General features: G+C 38.5%; 1 protein-coding gene across 12 annotated transcripts in view; it reads left to right on the top strand.

The window, feature by feature from the left end:
• SYTL5 (synaptotagmin like 5) overlaps positions 1-13,099 on the top strand; it is a 242,611-nt gene that overhangs the window by 25,558 nt on the left and 203,954 nt on the right. For 6 of the 12 annotated variants that reach the window (XM_063660108.1, XM_063660110.1, XM_063660116.1 and 3 more), the window contains exons 2-3: positions 8,339-8,446; positions 8,954-9,035. The exons of 5 other annotated variants lie outside the window; for them this stretch is intronic. The gene's annotated coding sequence lies outside the window, so the exon portion shown is untranslated. The remainder of the gene's footprint in view (positions 1-8,338; positions 8,447-8,953; positions 9,036-13,099) is intronic. One more of the 12 variants, XM_063660117.1, reaches the window with a different exon arrangement.

Consider the following 13,099-nt stretch of genomic DNA (forward strand, 5'->3'; position numbering starts at 1 on the left):
TATTTAATGTTTTTGCAATATCAGAGAGAATTTGGCATGTTAGAGAATATGCAAGACTTAGATTATGATTCCAATTCCAAATGTAAGATTTTGTCATTGATTTTAGTCTTTTGATTGATATTTGGAAAGTGTGAGATAAATTTACTAAGTTAGCAAACAGTACTGAAGGCCTAAGAGAAGTTCAGGTTCACTAGGTCTCAAGTTGAATTTTTAGATTTTCTAGCATTAAGTTTTGTGAAAATATCTCATTTGGTACTCTTCTGAAATGTTAGTCCTTCTAAAAGGCTTTCCCTGACCATTCAATAAAAAGTGACTATATCACTTTAACTTCTCTTCTATAGAGCATTTATCAGTATCTGGAATGATACCATATACTTGTTTATTACCTATTTTACCCACTAAAATACAGTCTCCACAAAGGCAAGCATTTTGTTTTGTTTGCTGCTGTATCCAGAACACTTACAAAGGAGCTTAGTATATAGTAGGTGCTCCAAAATTTGCTGAATGACTGAATAAAGCTTTTGGTTTTAGGTCATGCCTTTGAAATACTTAAAGAGAAATTTTAATATAATAAATTTGTGAATGTAATTTAAATCCTGTAAATGAATTAACTGAATTATAAACAGGGCTAATAGTTTAAGGAGTTCAGTCTGCTCAATTTGAGTTGACTAAATATTAATTAAAGGTTTTCTAGTCAGTGACTGTTAAAATTTAGTGTGTATATAAATAGAATAATAGGATTTGCAAACTGGTCTTAAAGACTTAAAGGAAAGCTAGCTTGTTAAATGTTGTTTTAGTAATTGAATATTATTTTTAAAAGTAAATTTTAAGAATTAAAAAATAAAGTAACAATATTGATTATTTCTGAATAGAAAAACTGTGCAAGGACTTAGGAATCCTCATACTGTCCACACGAAGTCTGTATGATGCACATATCGAGGGGCATGGAGCAGTAAACAGCTGAGTCCCAGAGAAGGAGCAAGGAGACATTATTTACTGGGATTGCTGTCACTGTGGAGAATGATGATGGTGTAACACAGGAAATGTAGGAGTTGGGGTAAAATGGAAGGGGGAGCCATCTTTACTTTAAAGCGATGGGTAAACCTTTTCATGTCTCCAAAACTGAAATTGACTTCTGTTTCTCCAAAAACCTCACGATGAGTCAAGACATTAGAGTTGAGGAGAGAGAATAAAACAATATTTAGGAAGAATTATGATAGCATTCCTTTTATAAATCAATTGAAAAGGGGAACAAATAACAATTTTCAAAGGCTTAAAGATAGAGGTACCCAGTGGGAGTGTTGGAATAGCAGTAATGGCAGTCACAATGACTCTGGTTTTCATCAGAGCAGAATCTCCTGTCTCTGGCTTTAATTATCTGCCATTTTGGCTATATTGTCACATAACAACCACCTCAAAAACTAGTGGCTAAAAATAATTATTTTATTTTGTTCACAATTTTGTGGGCTAAGAATTTGGGAAGGGCTCAGTAGGACAAATTTCTGGTTCAGATTGTATGAGCTAGAAAAGATGGGACTGCGAGGTTAGCTTCCAAGAAGGATTTTTTTTACCCACATGCCTAATACCTTAGGGCTCTTTGATCTCTCACTCTCTACGTGTTGTATCATTCTTCAGAGCCTCTACGTGTAGCTTGAGATTCTCATAGCATGATGGTCTCTGGGTAGTTGCTCTTCTTACAGGATGGCTGGCTTCCAAGAGGCAGAAAGTAGGAGTTGCCAGGGCAGTTATGGCCTACAAGTGGACCTGGAGTAGCATTACTTCCACTGACTCAGTTGGTCAAAGCACTCACAAGGCCTGCACAGATTTAAAGGAGGTGGCGATATAGACTCCACTTTTTAATGATACAGTGTCAATGTCACATTGAGCGAAAATGGCAGAATAAGGACCTCTGAAAATTCACTCCTACATAAAAATAATAAGAACACAGAAAAATGGTCAGAATCAACATTTTTCAGAACTCTGGAAAGTAACCAAAGGGTTGTGCTAATCTGGGGAGCATTTATTCAAGAACAATGGCTAAAACTCATTAAGAACTGCAAAAATTTCTGGCATTTTAACTTTGCATATTCTCATCCCCCTCTTCAGCTCCATGGTAGCCTTAAAAACCAATAGCCTACAATGAGTGAAAACCAGCATCCTGACAGCCACCGGAAAGGGTAGAACAGAGTTGAAGCACTTTGCGACATTCCGGAGAATTATCATTATTTGACCTGTCGGTGGCTCCCTGAAAGACATCACTCTCAAGGCTGTCTTTATTTTACCTGACTCGGAGCTTGCTCAGTATGTAAAGCTTTTTTTCAGAGAATTTGTCAAAAACAACAGAGGCAATTGTTGAACCTTGAAGCTGCCTGAGGTGGTAGATAGATTGCAATTGAGGTAGACAATAGGCTAAACAAAAAACTTAAATGGAATAACTGGAAAATGAAATGTCCATGGGGGCTTCAAAAATTGTAACATGTTCCTGGGAATCTGGAGGGCCATGCATATATATAGGGCTCTTTGCATGCTCAAGAACAACCTGAGAAGTCTCTAACTTTTTATGTCTGACTAACCTCAAGGTGCTATGCAAATAGGAAGTAAAGGCTAAGTTGGAGTTGTAAACTCTCTGCCTGAGTGTTCAGGGTGTGCCTCAACATGCACTCAGAGACCCTCAACAAAGACTAGGAGACTTGCTGGTTTCAGACATGTAAGGAAATCTCAATCTAATCATTAGCTAACAGAGTAGAGACTCCACTGGCCACACATGACAAGGAATACAGATTTCACTGAATTAGTTTAGAAAAGTCACTAAGCAAACAAGAAACCCTGGGGAAGTAGGAGAAATTGATTTCCAGAGTTACCACATTATATTATTTTAAATGTCCAGTTTTAAATTACGAGGCATGCAAAAGAACAAAAAACTATGGCGTATCCACAGGAAAAATGAGTCAATAGAAACTATCTTTGAGGAAGCCCAGTTGCTGAGGTTACTGACTTGAAATCAGCTATTTTATAAAGAGCTGAAGGAAACCACATCTAAAGAACTAAGGAAAGCATAGAACAATGTCTTACAAGTACAGAACAGAACATCAATAAAGAGAGAAAGTATTTAAAAAGAAACTTGCAAGTTGAAAAGTTCAATAACTGACATAAAACTTTCAGTCAAGGTGTTCAACAGATTTCGGCAAGCAGAAGAAAGAATCAGTGGACTTGATAACAGACTGATTGAGATAATCTAATCTGAGGAGCAGAAAAAAAAAAAAAGAAAAACATAACCTAAGAGACCTGTGGGACACCAGCAGGCATACTAGCATATTCATAACGGGAGTCCTAATAGGAGAAGAGAGAGAAAAGACAGCAGAAATAATATTTCTTTTTTTTTCTTTTTTTTTTTTTTTTGAGACAGAGTCTTGATCTGTTGCCCAGGCTGGAGTGCAGTGGCACGATCTTGGCTCATGCAACCTCCGCCTCCTGGGTTCAAGTGATTCTCCTGCCTCAGCCTCCCAAGTTGCTGGGACTACAGGCACCCGCCACCACGCCCTGTTAATTTTTGTATTTTTAGTAGAGATGGGGTTTCACCATGTTGGCCAGGCTGGTCTCAAACTCCTGACCTCAAGTGATCCGCCTGCCTTGGCCTCCCTAAGTGCTGGGATTACAGGCGTGAGCCACCGCGCCTGGCCGAATACTTCAAAATAAAATGGCCAAAAACTTCACAAATTCAATAAAAGATATGAATCTACACATTCGAGAATTCCTATGAATGCCAAGTTGGATAAACTCAAAGAGATCCACATTTAGACAAACAATAATCAAACTGTCATCATGAAGAGAAACCCTTGAAAGCAGCAATATCATCACAGATCAGGAATCTCCAATAAGATTAGCAGCAGGTTTCTTATCACAAACCAAGGAGGACAGAAGGCAGAGTGTTGATATATTTGAAGTGCTAAAAGAAAGAGACTGTCAGCTAAGACACTAAGACTTCTATGTCTATCAAAACTATCATTCAAAAATGAAGGAGAATTTAAGGCATTCCAGATAAATAAAAACAGACAGAATTTGTCACTGGCAGACCTGTCCAACAGGAAAAATTAGAGAGTATTTCAGGCTAAAATGAAAGGACACCAAACTGCTACTCAAAACCATGTAAATAAATAAAGAACCCAGGTAAAGATAACTACATAGTTAAATATATATAAACTACAGCATAAATTTATTTTTTCTTTTTAACTGTTTTTTCTCCTCTTTGATTTAAAAGGCAATTTCATAAGGCAATAATTGTAAGTCTGTATTGATGGGCATGCAATGTTTAATGCTTTAATTTTTATGACAATATCTACACAAATAAGGGTGCTTAGAATGGAGAAAAATTGGAGCACTGTTTTTTGTATTATGCTGTAATTAAATTGGCATGAATTTGAACCAGTTTGTTTTAAGTTAAGATGTTAATTGTCACTGCCACGGCAACTACTAAGAAAATAACTTAAAAAAATACAGTAAAAGAAATGACAAGATAATTAAAAGGTACACCAGAAAGTATCTTTTTAACACAAAATAAGGCAATAATGGATGACTAAAAGAACAAAAAGGCATAAGGCATATAAAAAATAAATTTCAAAATGGCAGACACAAATCCTGCTTGACCAGTAATTGCATTAAATATAAGTGAATTAAACAGCATAATGGATTTTAAAAAATGATACAACTATATTCTGGCCACAAGAGACATACTTTAGATTCAAAGTCACAAATATGTCAAAAGTTAAAGAATGGAAAAAGATATACCATGCAAATAGTAATCAAAAGAGAGCTGGAGAGGCTATTCTAATATCAGACAAAATAGACTTTAAGACAAAATTGTTGCTAGAGATAAAGGAATACATTTAATAATATAACAGTGTCAATCCAACAAGAAGATATGAAAATTATAAATGTATATGCACCCACGAAGAGAATGTCAAAACACGTGAAGCAAAAATTGACAGAAAAGCCTATGTGATGGGAGATATTGTGGCCATCTTTAGAAAATATAATCTGCCACATGCACTGGAAAAATTACACTACGTTTAGTATTCACATTATCTTGTTCTAGTAAGTCTCATTTAGATATCTGTTATAGAAATTAATGGACTGATTATCCCTCAAATCTCAAGATCATTTATTAAGACTTCACATTAGCATCCAAAGGCTGAGGAGGTGCAGAGTTCATATGATACAGCTCATATAATTTTAAAAAGAAAGTATCCTTTTATCTAGGTTTTTCATCTTTTATATATAAGCCTGCCTTCCCCTAGAGGTCTAGATGTGATGTATTGATAGCCAGCTATTGAGGACTGTAGGTGAATTTACTCACCTCCGAGTTCTAGAGGCAAATTCTTATGGTCAACCAGGAAGCTGAGGCTTCCTTCATTGAACATTTAGAATGCTGTTTTTCACCCAACAGTTGATATAGTCCATCTCATACTCATAAATTGTTCCCACAAGGGGACAGTATATATCAAAACAGACTAGGTGCAGTGGCTCACGCCTGTAATCCCAACACTTTGGGAGGCAGAGGAGAGCAGATCACCTGAGGTTGGGAGTTCGAGACCAGCCTGGCCAACATGGAGAAACCCCGTCTCTACTAAAAAAAAAAAAAAAAAAAAAAATACAAAAATTAGCTGGGCATAGTGGCAAGTGACTGTAATCTCAGGTACTTGGGAGGCTGAGGCAGGAGAATTGCTTGAACCTGGGAGGCAGAGGTTGCAGTGAACCGAGGTCATGCCACTGCACTCCAGCCTGGGCAACAGAGCAAGACTCTGTCTCAAAAAAAAAAAAAAAAAAAAAAAAGTACGTTGATAGATGTGATAGGTACATTTTCTAGAAATTCTCCCCATGAATCCAGGTCCCAATCCCCAGGACCTGTGAATGTAATTGGGTATGAAACTTGTGATTGAGTCTTGATTCATACATTGAGTCTTGTCACAACGATGTTACTTCATAACACAGTTGTAAAGGTAAGCTATCAGGGTATCGAGTAGCCTAATCTAAACACATGGGCCCTTAAAGTAGAGAATTTTCTCCAACTGCTGGCAGAAGAAGAGGGCAGACAGGAATATCAGAGACATTCAAAACGCAAGGCGGCTTTGATTCACCACCATTCCTAGCTTTGAAGATGAAGGGGACCACATGAAAACTGTGGATGGCCTCTACAAGCTGAGGGAGGCTGTCAGCTGCCAGTCAGAAAAGGAAGGGGGACCTCAGTCCTACAACTGCAAGAAAATGAATTCTGCCAACAACTTAAATGAACTTTAGGTTGAAGGAGATTCTCCCCCATAGGCTCTTGAAAAGAGCTCAGCCAGCCAACATCTTGTGAAACTCAGCAGAAAATCTAGCCACGTCCACCCAGAATTATGGCCTACATAACTGTGAGGTACTAAACGAGTGTTCTTACAAACTGCTCAGTTTATGGTAATTTGTTACACATCCATGGCAAACTAATACAGTGGATCAACAGAGTACCAACGTGGAATCCCCATTAATTCTTATCTTTCTTCTTCCAATGATCACATGAGTGAGCTACACAGATGTTGTATATAAAGCAAATGTGAAGATGTCTATGACAAGCGATGGGCATTGCAAATTCAGGGATTTCCCCAACACAGACAGAAAGTCTATGGATTTAATGATTGTTGCATATGTGATACAGGTTTTATTATTGCTTCAAAACATTATGTTTCATTATGGAAGGGGGTTGGGCTGTAATCCTGGCTGGAGGGTATATGAACTAAGACAATATTCCTACATAGATGATTGGGGGAATATGTGAGAAATGAATACATGATATATGTGCACAATTTCAACTTTATTTTTACTGCAGCAGATAATGATAAGATGTATTTTCACTGAGCCTGTAGAACTTAAAGGGCTTGTCCAGGGAGATTTTTGAATGTACAGTTTTGGAAACCTTTTCAGAAAATGAATAGAGAAACTTATCTATGGTTGTCCTTTATTGTCCAATCTTCCCTCATTGAAAATAACCCTTTGTCAGGCACTGGTGATAACTATCAAATTGTTAGTCATTCTGTAGCCCCACTAAAGTAGAAAATCTTTCTGCTCTCGGATGCTGCATCTCTCTAATAGTAGCAGCCTAACCTTGCACCTTGACATGAATCAACTCGTGGCTGGCTTTAAAATACTTAAGCAAATGCTTATTTGCATGGAATTTTTCATTTCTTTATACTATATCCCCCTGTTGTTCATAAAGTCACATGCTTTAAAACTTTGGTTTGAATGGAAAAGAAACTTAAAGATACAAAGAGCTGAGGTTGATCTCTAACCCACAAAATAAGAATTTTCCATCTCTGCCATTCATTGTGTCATTTTGTTGTGTTCTCTCTCTCTGTCTCTCTTTCTCTCTCTCCCCCCTCACTCCTTTCCTCCTTCCTTCCTTCTTCAGCCTCCTCCCTTGCCCCTGTTTTAAATATATATTCCTATCCCATTGTAATGCCAAAATGCTTTAGACTGAGCATAACCTTCACTTGAGCTTTTTCCCTTTTATCAGCTAAGCTTGGAAATTTTCAAAGGTTAGATATGGTTAGTTACTGTGAAATAATAAGACCTTCTGGCAATTGTCCTTTCATCCAAATGAAGGGTTGAACTTTCAAACAGTTCATTTACTAGGTACTGCACCTATTCAAATGAGCCTGCATTAATACAAAAATTTTTGAAACAAAGTTGTTGAGATTGTTTGAAAAATGGCCAGGCGCGGTGGCTCACACCTGTAATCCCAGCACTTTGGGAGGCCGAGGCAGGCAGATCACCTGAGGTCGGGAGTTTGAGACCAGACTGACCAACATGGAGAAACCACGTCTCTACTAAAAATACCCAAAAAACTAGCTGGGTGTGGTGGCAGGTGCTTGTAATCTCAGCTACTCGGGAGGCTGAGGCAGGAGAATCGCTTGAACTTGGAAGGCAGAGGTTGCGGTGAGCTGAGATCACACCATTGCGCTCCAGCCTGGGCAACAAGCAAACCTCCTTCTAATAAAAAAAGAAAAAAAAAAAAAGAAAGATAACCCATTCCACAAGAAGAAGATCAGTTTCCTTACAAGCAGGTTATTCTCTTAGTCACAAATTTATACCTAGGCTTAACTTCTTCCTAAGTTTTAGCTTTATCTTTACTCTTCTATCCTTCCTCTGCTGTGCTGGTGCTGCGGTAGAAATTATCTAGAGGAAGACCTGTATAGGGCAGCGGCAGGGCCTAGCTTAAGATGAGACCTGGAGAGTATTGCTAATAATTACAACAGGAAATGGAAAGGCTATCTTAGAATATTTTATGTGCTATTCATTGTCATCCTAGGTGCACTGGCTGAGCGCCATCAATTATACACATTAATGCAATTAGTCAAGATACAGAAGCTTGTATTCCAAATGAAAATTTCCTACATCTGAGGCATCTGTGTAAAAGGTAAGATGTGCTACATTTCCAAAACTGTGTCTAAAATTCTATTTACAATGGATTACGAACTCAATACCCCTAGAGGCAAGGCAGGTGGACAATAAGGAAATGGTGATAACTATGATAAATTGGGTGTGTCTGCCCTATCTTTTTGTCTTGTTTTGTTTTGAGATAGAGTCTCCCTCTGTTGCCCAGGCTGGAGTGCAGTGGCGCAATCTTGGCTCGCTGCAACCTCTGCCTGCCAGGTTCAAGCGATTCTCCTGCCTCAGCCTCCTTGAGTAGCTGGGACTACAGGCGTGCGCCACCATGCCCAGCTAATTTGTTTTTGTATTTTTAGTAGAGATGAGGTTTCACCATGTTGGTCAGGCTAGTCTCAAACTCTTGACCTCAGGTGATCCGCCCGCCTCAGCCTCCCAAAATGCTGGGATTATAGGTGTGAGCCACCGCACCAGGCTGTGTCCACCCTATCTTAAGGAGATAGCCATTCTCCAACCTCTGCCTTTTGTTGCCACACAGATTCTGAGACCACTGTTGCCTGATCCTGATTCTTGAAAGAGGAAGCAGAAACATGGACTATTTTATTTGAATTCCCCCATATGTAAGTGCTTATTCTTTTTTCATACAAATGAAACATAATAGACAAGACAAACAAAACACTCCTATAGGCTGGATTTAGCCACTGGATCGTTAATATCAAGGTGACCATTAAAATCAAGGAGTCTCACGGGAGACGGAACTTGCAGTGAGCCGAGATCGCGCCACTGCACTCCAGCCTGGGCGACAGAGCAAGACTCCATCTCAAAAAAAAAAAAAAAAAAAAATCAAGGGTTCCCAGTGATCTCGTTTCCCACATTGGTCCTCTCTCTTTTACTAGGTATACATGTTTAGTATACAAACAAGTATTTTCAGTTAGGGATAGGTGTGTGTGTATATATATATATATATATATATGTATATAATTGGTGCAAGGATGTTATCTTTTGCATGAAAATCAATCTAGGTGTATGAACTGGGCCTGTAAAATTTATTGGAAGTCAGTAATAAATAAATATGACCACTGTGTTTATTTTACTGTCTTCCGATTAAATTTTGTGTTGACTCTGGGGTAAATTATCTGATATGCTGCAACGGGATATTTCCAGAAGACTTATTTGGAAAACCTGATTAGAACCCAGTAGAGGGTAAATGACAGAGTCCAGTGAAAGAAATCATTCTTGGAGGCAGTTGTTTTCACTCTTCATGACTATTTCTAGAAATAAGCTTTAGGGAAGGATGTTGCTTAACTAGGGCTTACTATAGAGGGATTTTCCTGTTCCTACTGGCAATTTATGTGGTTACTATGAATCAGTGGTAGAATTAGATGGATTTGTTGACTGAATCAATTGGAGTTTCTGTTTGTTTTAAATCAGGCATACAATATATCATCCCTTGCAATGACATTTAAATAGAGATTTAGAATCACTGGATTATTAAATGTAAGTGTCATACGGACAAGTAAAATGCATCAACTTCAGGGATTCCCTGCCAGAAAGTCATGCTTACTGGATTCATTGCACAGCCGTATCTGGGACCAGCTTCTCACCACATCCAGCTTGTGCAGGGACAATCCCAGAAAGAAATGTAGTGGCTGATTACAATTTTGGAGTGTATTTCCTGAGACCCCTTACCCCTTTCTGACCATGTAATTCATCATTGACATTAACATAATAAAGATGATTGAGGTAATAAAGCCTAGATCTTTAACATATGAAGTTCAGAGACCATAGCAGAGGCTGTTGGTGCCCTACCATCCCTTCCGTGTTCACCTGGACATGCAAAAGGCTGCTTGCTGCAAAAACCTGCTACTGTTACTCTCTGTCTGAGGGCTTTTTTTCCCCTATGGTCAAAGAGGCAAGCTCTCCTTGTGTCTAGGATAAGGTCCCCAGAAGTAGCCTTTAACCAATGACTGATGGGAAGCTGATGGATAAAAACACCCCAACTTCTTTGGCTGTCAAATTATGTATCTCTAAGACGTGACTTTGCATTTCCAGCAAGTTCCCATGTGATGCTTATCCTGCTGGCCAGGGACTACACTGTGAGAACCACTGTACTAAAGACATTGAGCCACATCAAGGACTGAAGCATTTTAGGATTTGATCACATGTTCTTTTCATAGAATAATTTTCTAAAATCTATTTTTAGTTATGCCTCCTACCCATGGAAGTCAATTACTTGAAATAACTTGTAGGGAAAAAAAACTTTTCATTTATATTTTATCTTAGCCATTCCCTTACTGTGATTTTAATTTTCTTGCTGTCAAGGTTACCGTTTTGGTAAGACTAAACTACCATTAAAAGTCATTAGTAGTATAAATTTTCTAATAATTCAGAAAAATTCCATTGTATTATTTGTGAATCTAATTGAGTTAATGAGTTTTATTCTACAAATAATATTTATAATAATAGGTCTTTCATAAACATAAGCACAAATTCTTTCATTAGTACATTTTTCCTGTATGTCAACATTTTAAATAAAGTACATATGTGAATTTTATGGCATTTTTTCATTTGTGATCATATATTTCTTTAAAGGAAATAGCACATCACTTCAGATTCCTGTTAATTTTACCTGCTGTCATCTCCTACTTAAATGAGTCATGTCAAGTATTACGTGTTGCTTCTCCTGACAAGTACCTGAAAGTTGGAGCAATTTTCACACACTCTGTCCTATTCTTCTGTCATAGTTCTTTAATGCATTATGGGCAGGAAATGACTTTGACTGATGAGAAGAGTTAGTGGGAAGATGTTCAAATCAAATGGCACTTATCCTTGCCCTCCACCCCCTTATCTCTGAGAACTCCCCACAGATGGCTTACGTTGTCCTGGGCTGGTTTATGGTATAGCACCATTCTCTGCTAAGCTCTTGAACACCAGCTCATCTGCTTAATTCCAGGTCTTCTCTATCCGTTCTGGGCTCTCCTATCCTCTTCCACATTGCTGTGCTTCACTTCTCCCTTTTTTCAAATAAAACTAACGTATGGCTTTTGTGTGTGTCCGATTTCTAAATCTTGGAAATAACAGGGAAGGGAAAAAATCGTGACAACCCAGCCCAGTACCACAAACTTACAACAGAATATCATGCCACCATGTTCTCAGTTCTTTAGCTATGCCCAATCACAGAGAATTTCTCCTCAGGCCTCCATATTGCTTATATCTTTGCCTCTTCCTCTTTCTCTCCCCTGCTTTCATCCCTTCCTCCCTTCTTGCTGGCCTCCCTCCTGGCCACCTTAGTCTCTCTTACTCTGTTTCATGGTGTAATCTGGCTCTCATTCATTTAAACTTTGAGCATGGGTCCTCACATTTCTCTATGAACAAGTCAGTCAAGGCCCATCATCAAAGTATTTTTCTAAACAAAAGAGCTATCTACCTCTGAGAAGATTTGAATCATTCCCCTAGAGAGGATGAAGTGACCATAGTCAGTATTGTTTTAAGTACCATTTTAAATTCTCACTACATTTGTTAAAGGGAAGACAATAGGGAGGCTTACTGCTGAGAGTATTTTTGTGAATTGACACAGGTTTGGAAAGGAAAACTAAGGTGAATTAGGAAGTGCATTGCTGGCTTATGTTAAAGAAGAAAATGTTTAAGGACTCTTGCTAAAGATGGTAATGAAGGCTTTATTTGGGGAGACTATTGGCTATAGGTAGAGGAACCACTGCAATAAAGTCTTGAAATGGGGGAAGGAGATTGGGCTTAACTCTGACTCCAATAAGGACAAGTGGGGATTTACAGCCAAGGAGCAGGGTGAGGGTCAGGGGGTGGAAAATTACTAAAAGGAAATCTCAGGGTAAGGGTGACTCTTACTAGACCAACTCAACATAACTCCTGCTGAAGGCTGGCCAGGGTGATTTGATATCGAGGATGGGGGTTGAGAAATTTGATGATACAAAGTGTGGGGGATTTTCAGTAAACTAACTTAGCCCCATTCTTGCTTATACTTGATTCTACAGGGACAAAGAGGGAAGCCCAAGGTCAGAACTAGGTTAAAGGAGAGAGTCGTTGTTACTTAGAAGTCAGATTCCTCGTTCTAGCTCTGCTTCTGTCTGGCAGCGTGGTCTTTAACAAGCCACTTAATGGCTCCCAGCCTGTGTTTCATTTGTAAATCGAAAGAATTTGTTCTGTGTCTTTCAAGCTGAAGCACAAGCCTAAACAAAACAAACAAAAATTCACCATGGCTCCTGTTGAAGCAAGGGAGGAGTCCAGACCTACCCCTTTATTTTTTTCTCTTCCATGGCCTCAGCGGCACAGTTCTGAACACACTAATCTAGATGGTTTTCATAAACAATTGTTCCCTGCTTTTCTGGAGCTTTTAATCAAAATTCAGTTTACTATAAATGCTCCTCATATGTCAGGCAGAAGCCTCTCAGGTGGAAGCCTGAGAAAGGAACTTCCCATGGCCTGATATAGCTGAGGAATTTTGGAGCATAGTCATTTCATGTTTATTTATGGATTGTTTATGGCCCTAGGCTAAGCTATAACCAAATCTTCTTACTCCCCATCCTATGTATTCCTAATATTTAAAAGTCTATCGCAGGTCTGGTCTGTTTTGGAAATGATGTACCTGTTGAAAAAGTTTTTTTTTTTTTTCTGGGAAAAGAGTCTGGGGGTCATTTTGATTGAGATT

This window comes from Pongo pygmaeus, chromosome X (genome assembly GCF_028885625.2).
Source record: "Pongo pygmaeus isolate AG05252 chromosome X, NHGRI_mPonPyg2-v2.0_pri, whole genome shotgun sequence".
Taxonomy (NCBI): domain Eukaryota; kingdom Metazoa; phylum Chordata; class Mammalia; order Primates; family Hominidae; genus Pongo; species Pongo pygmaeus.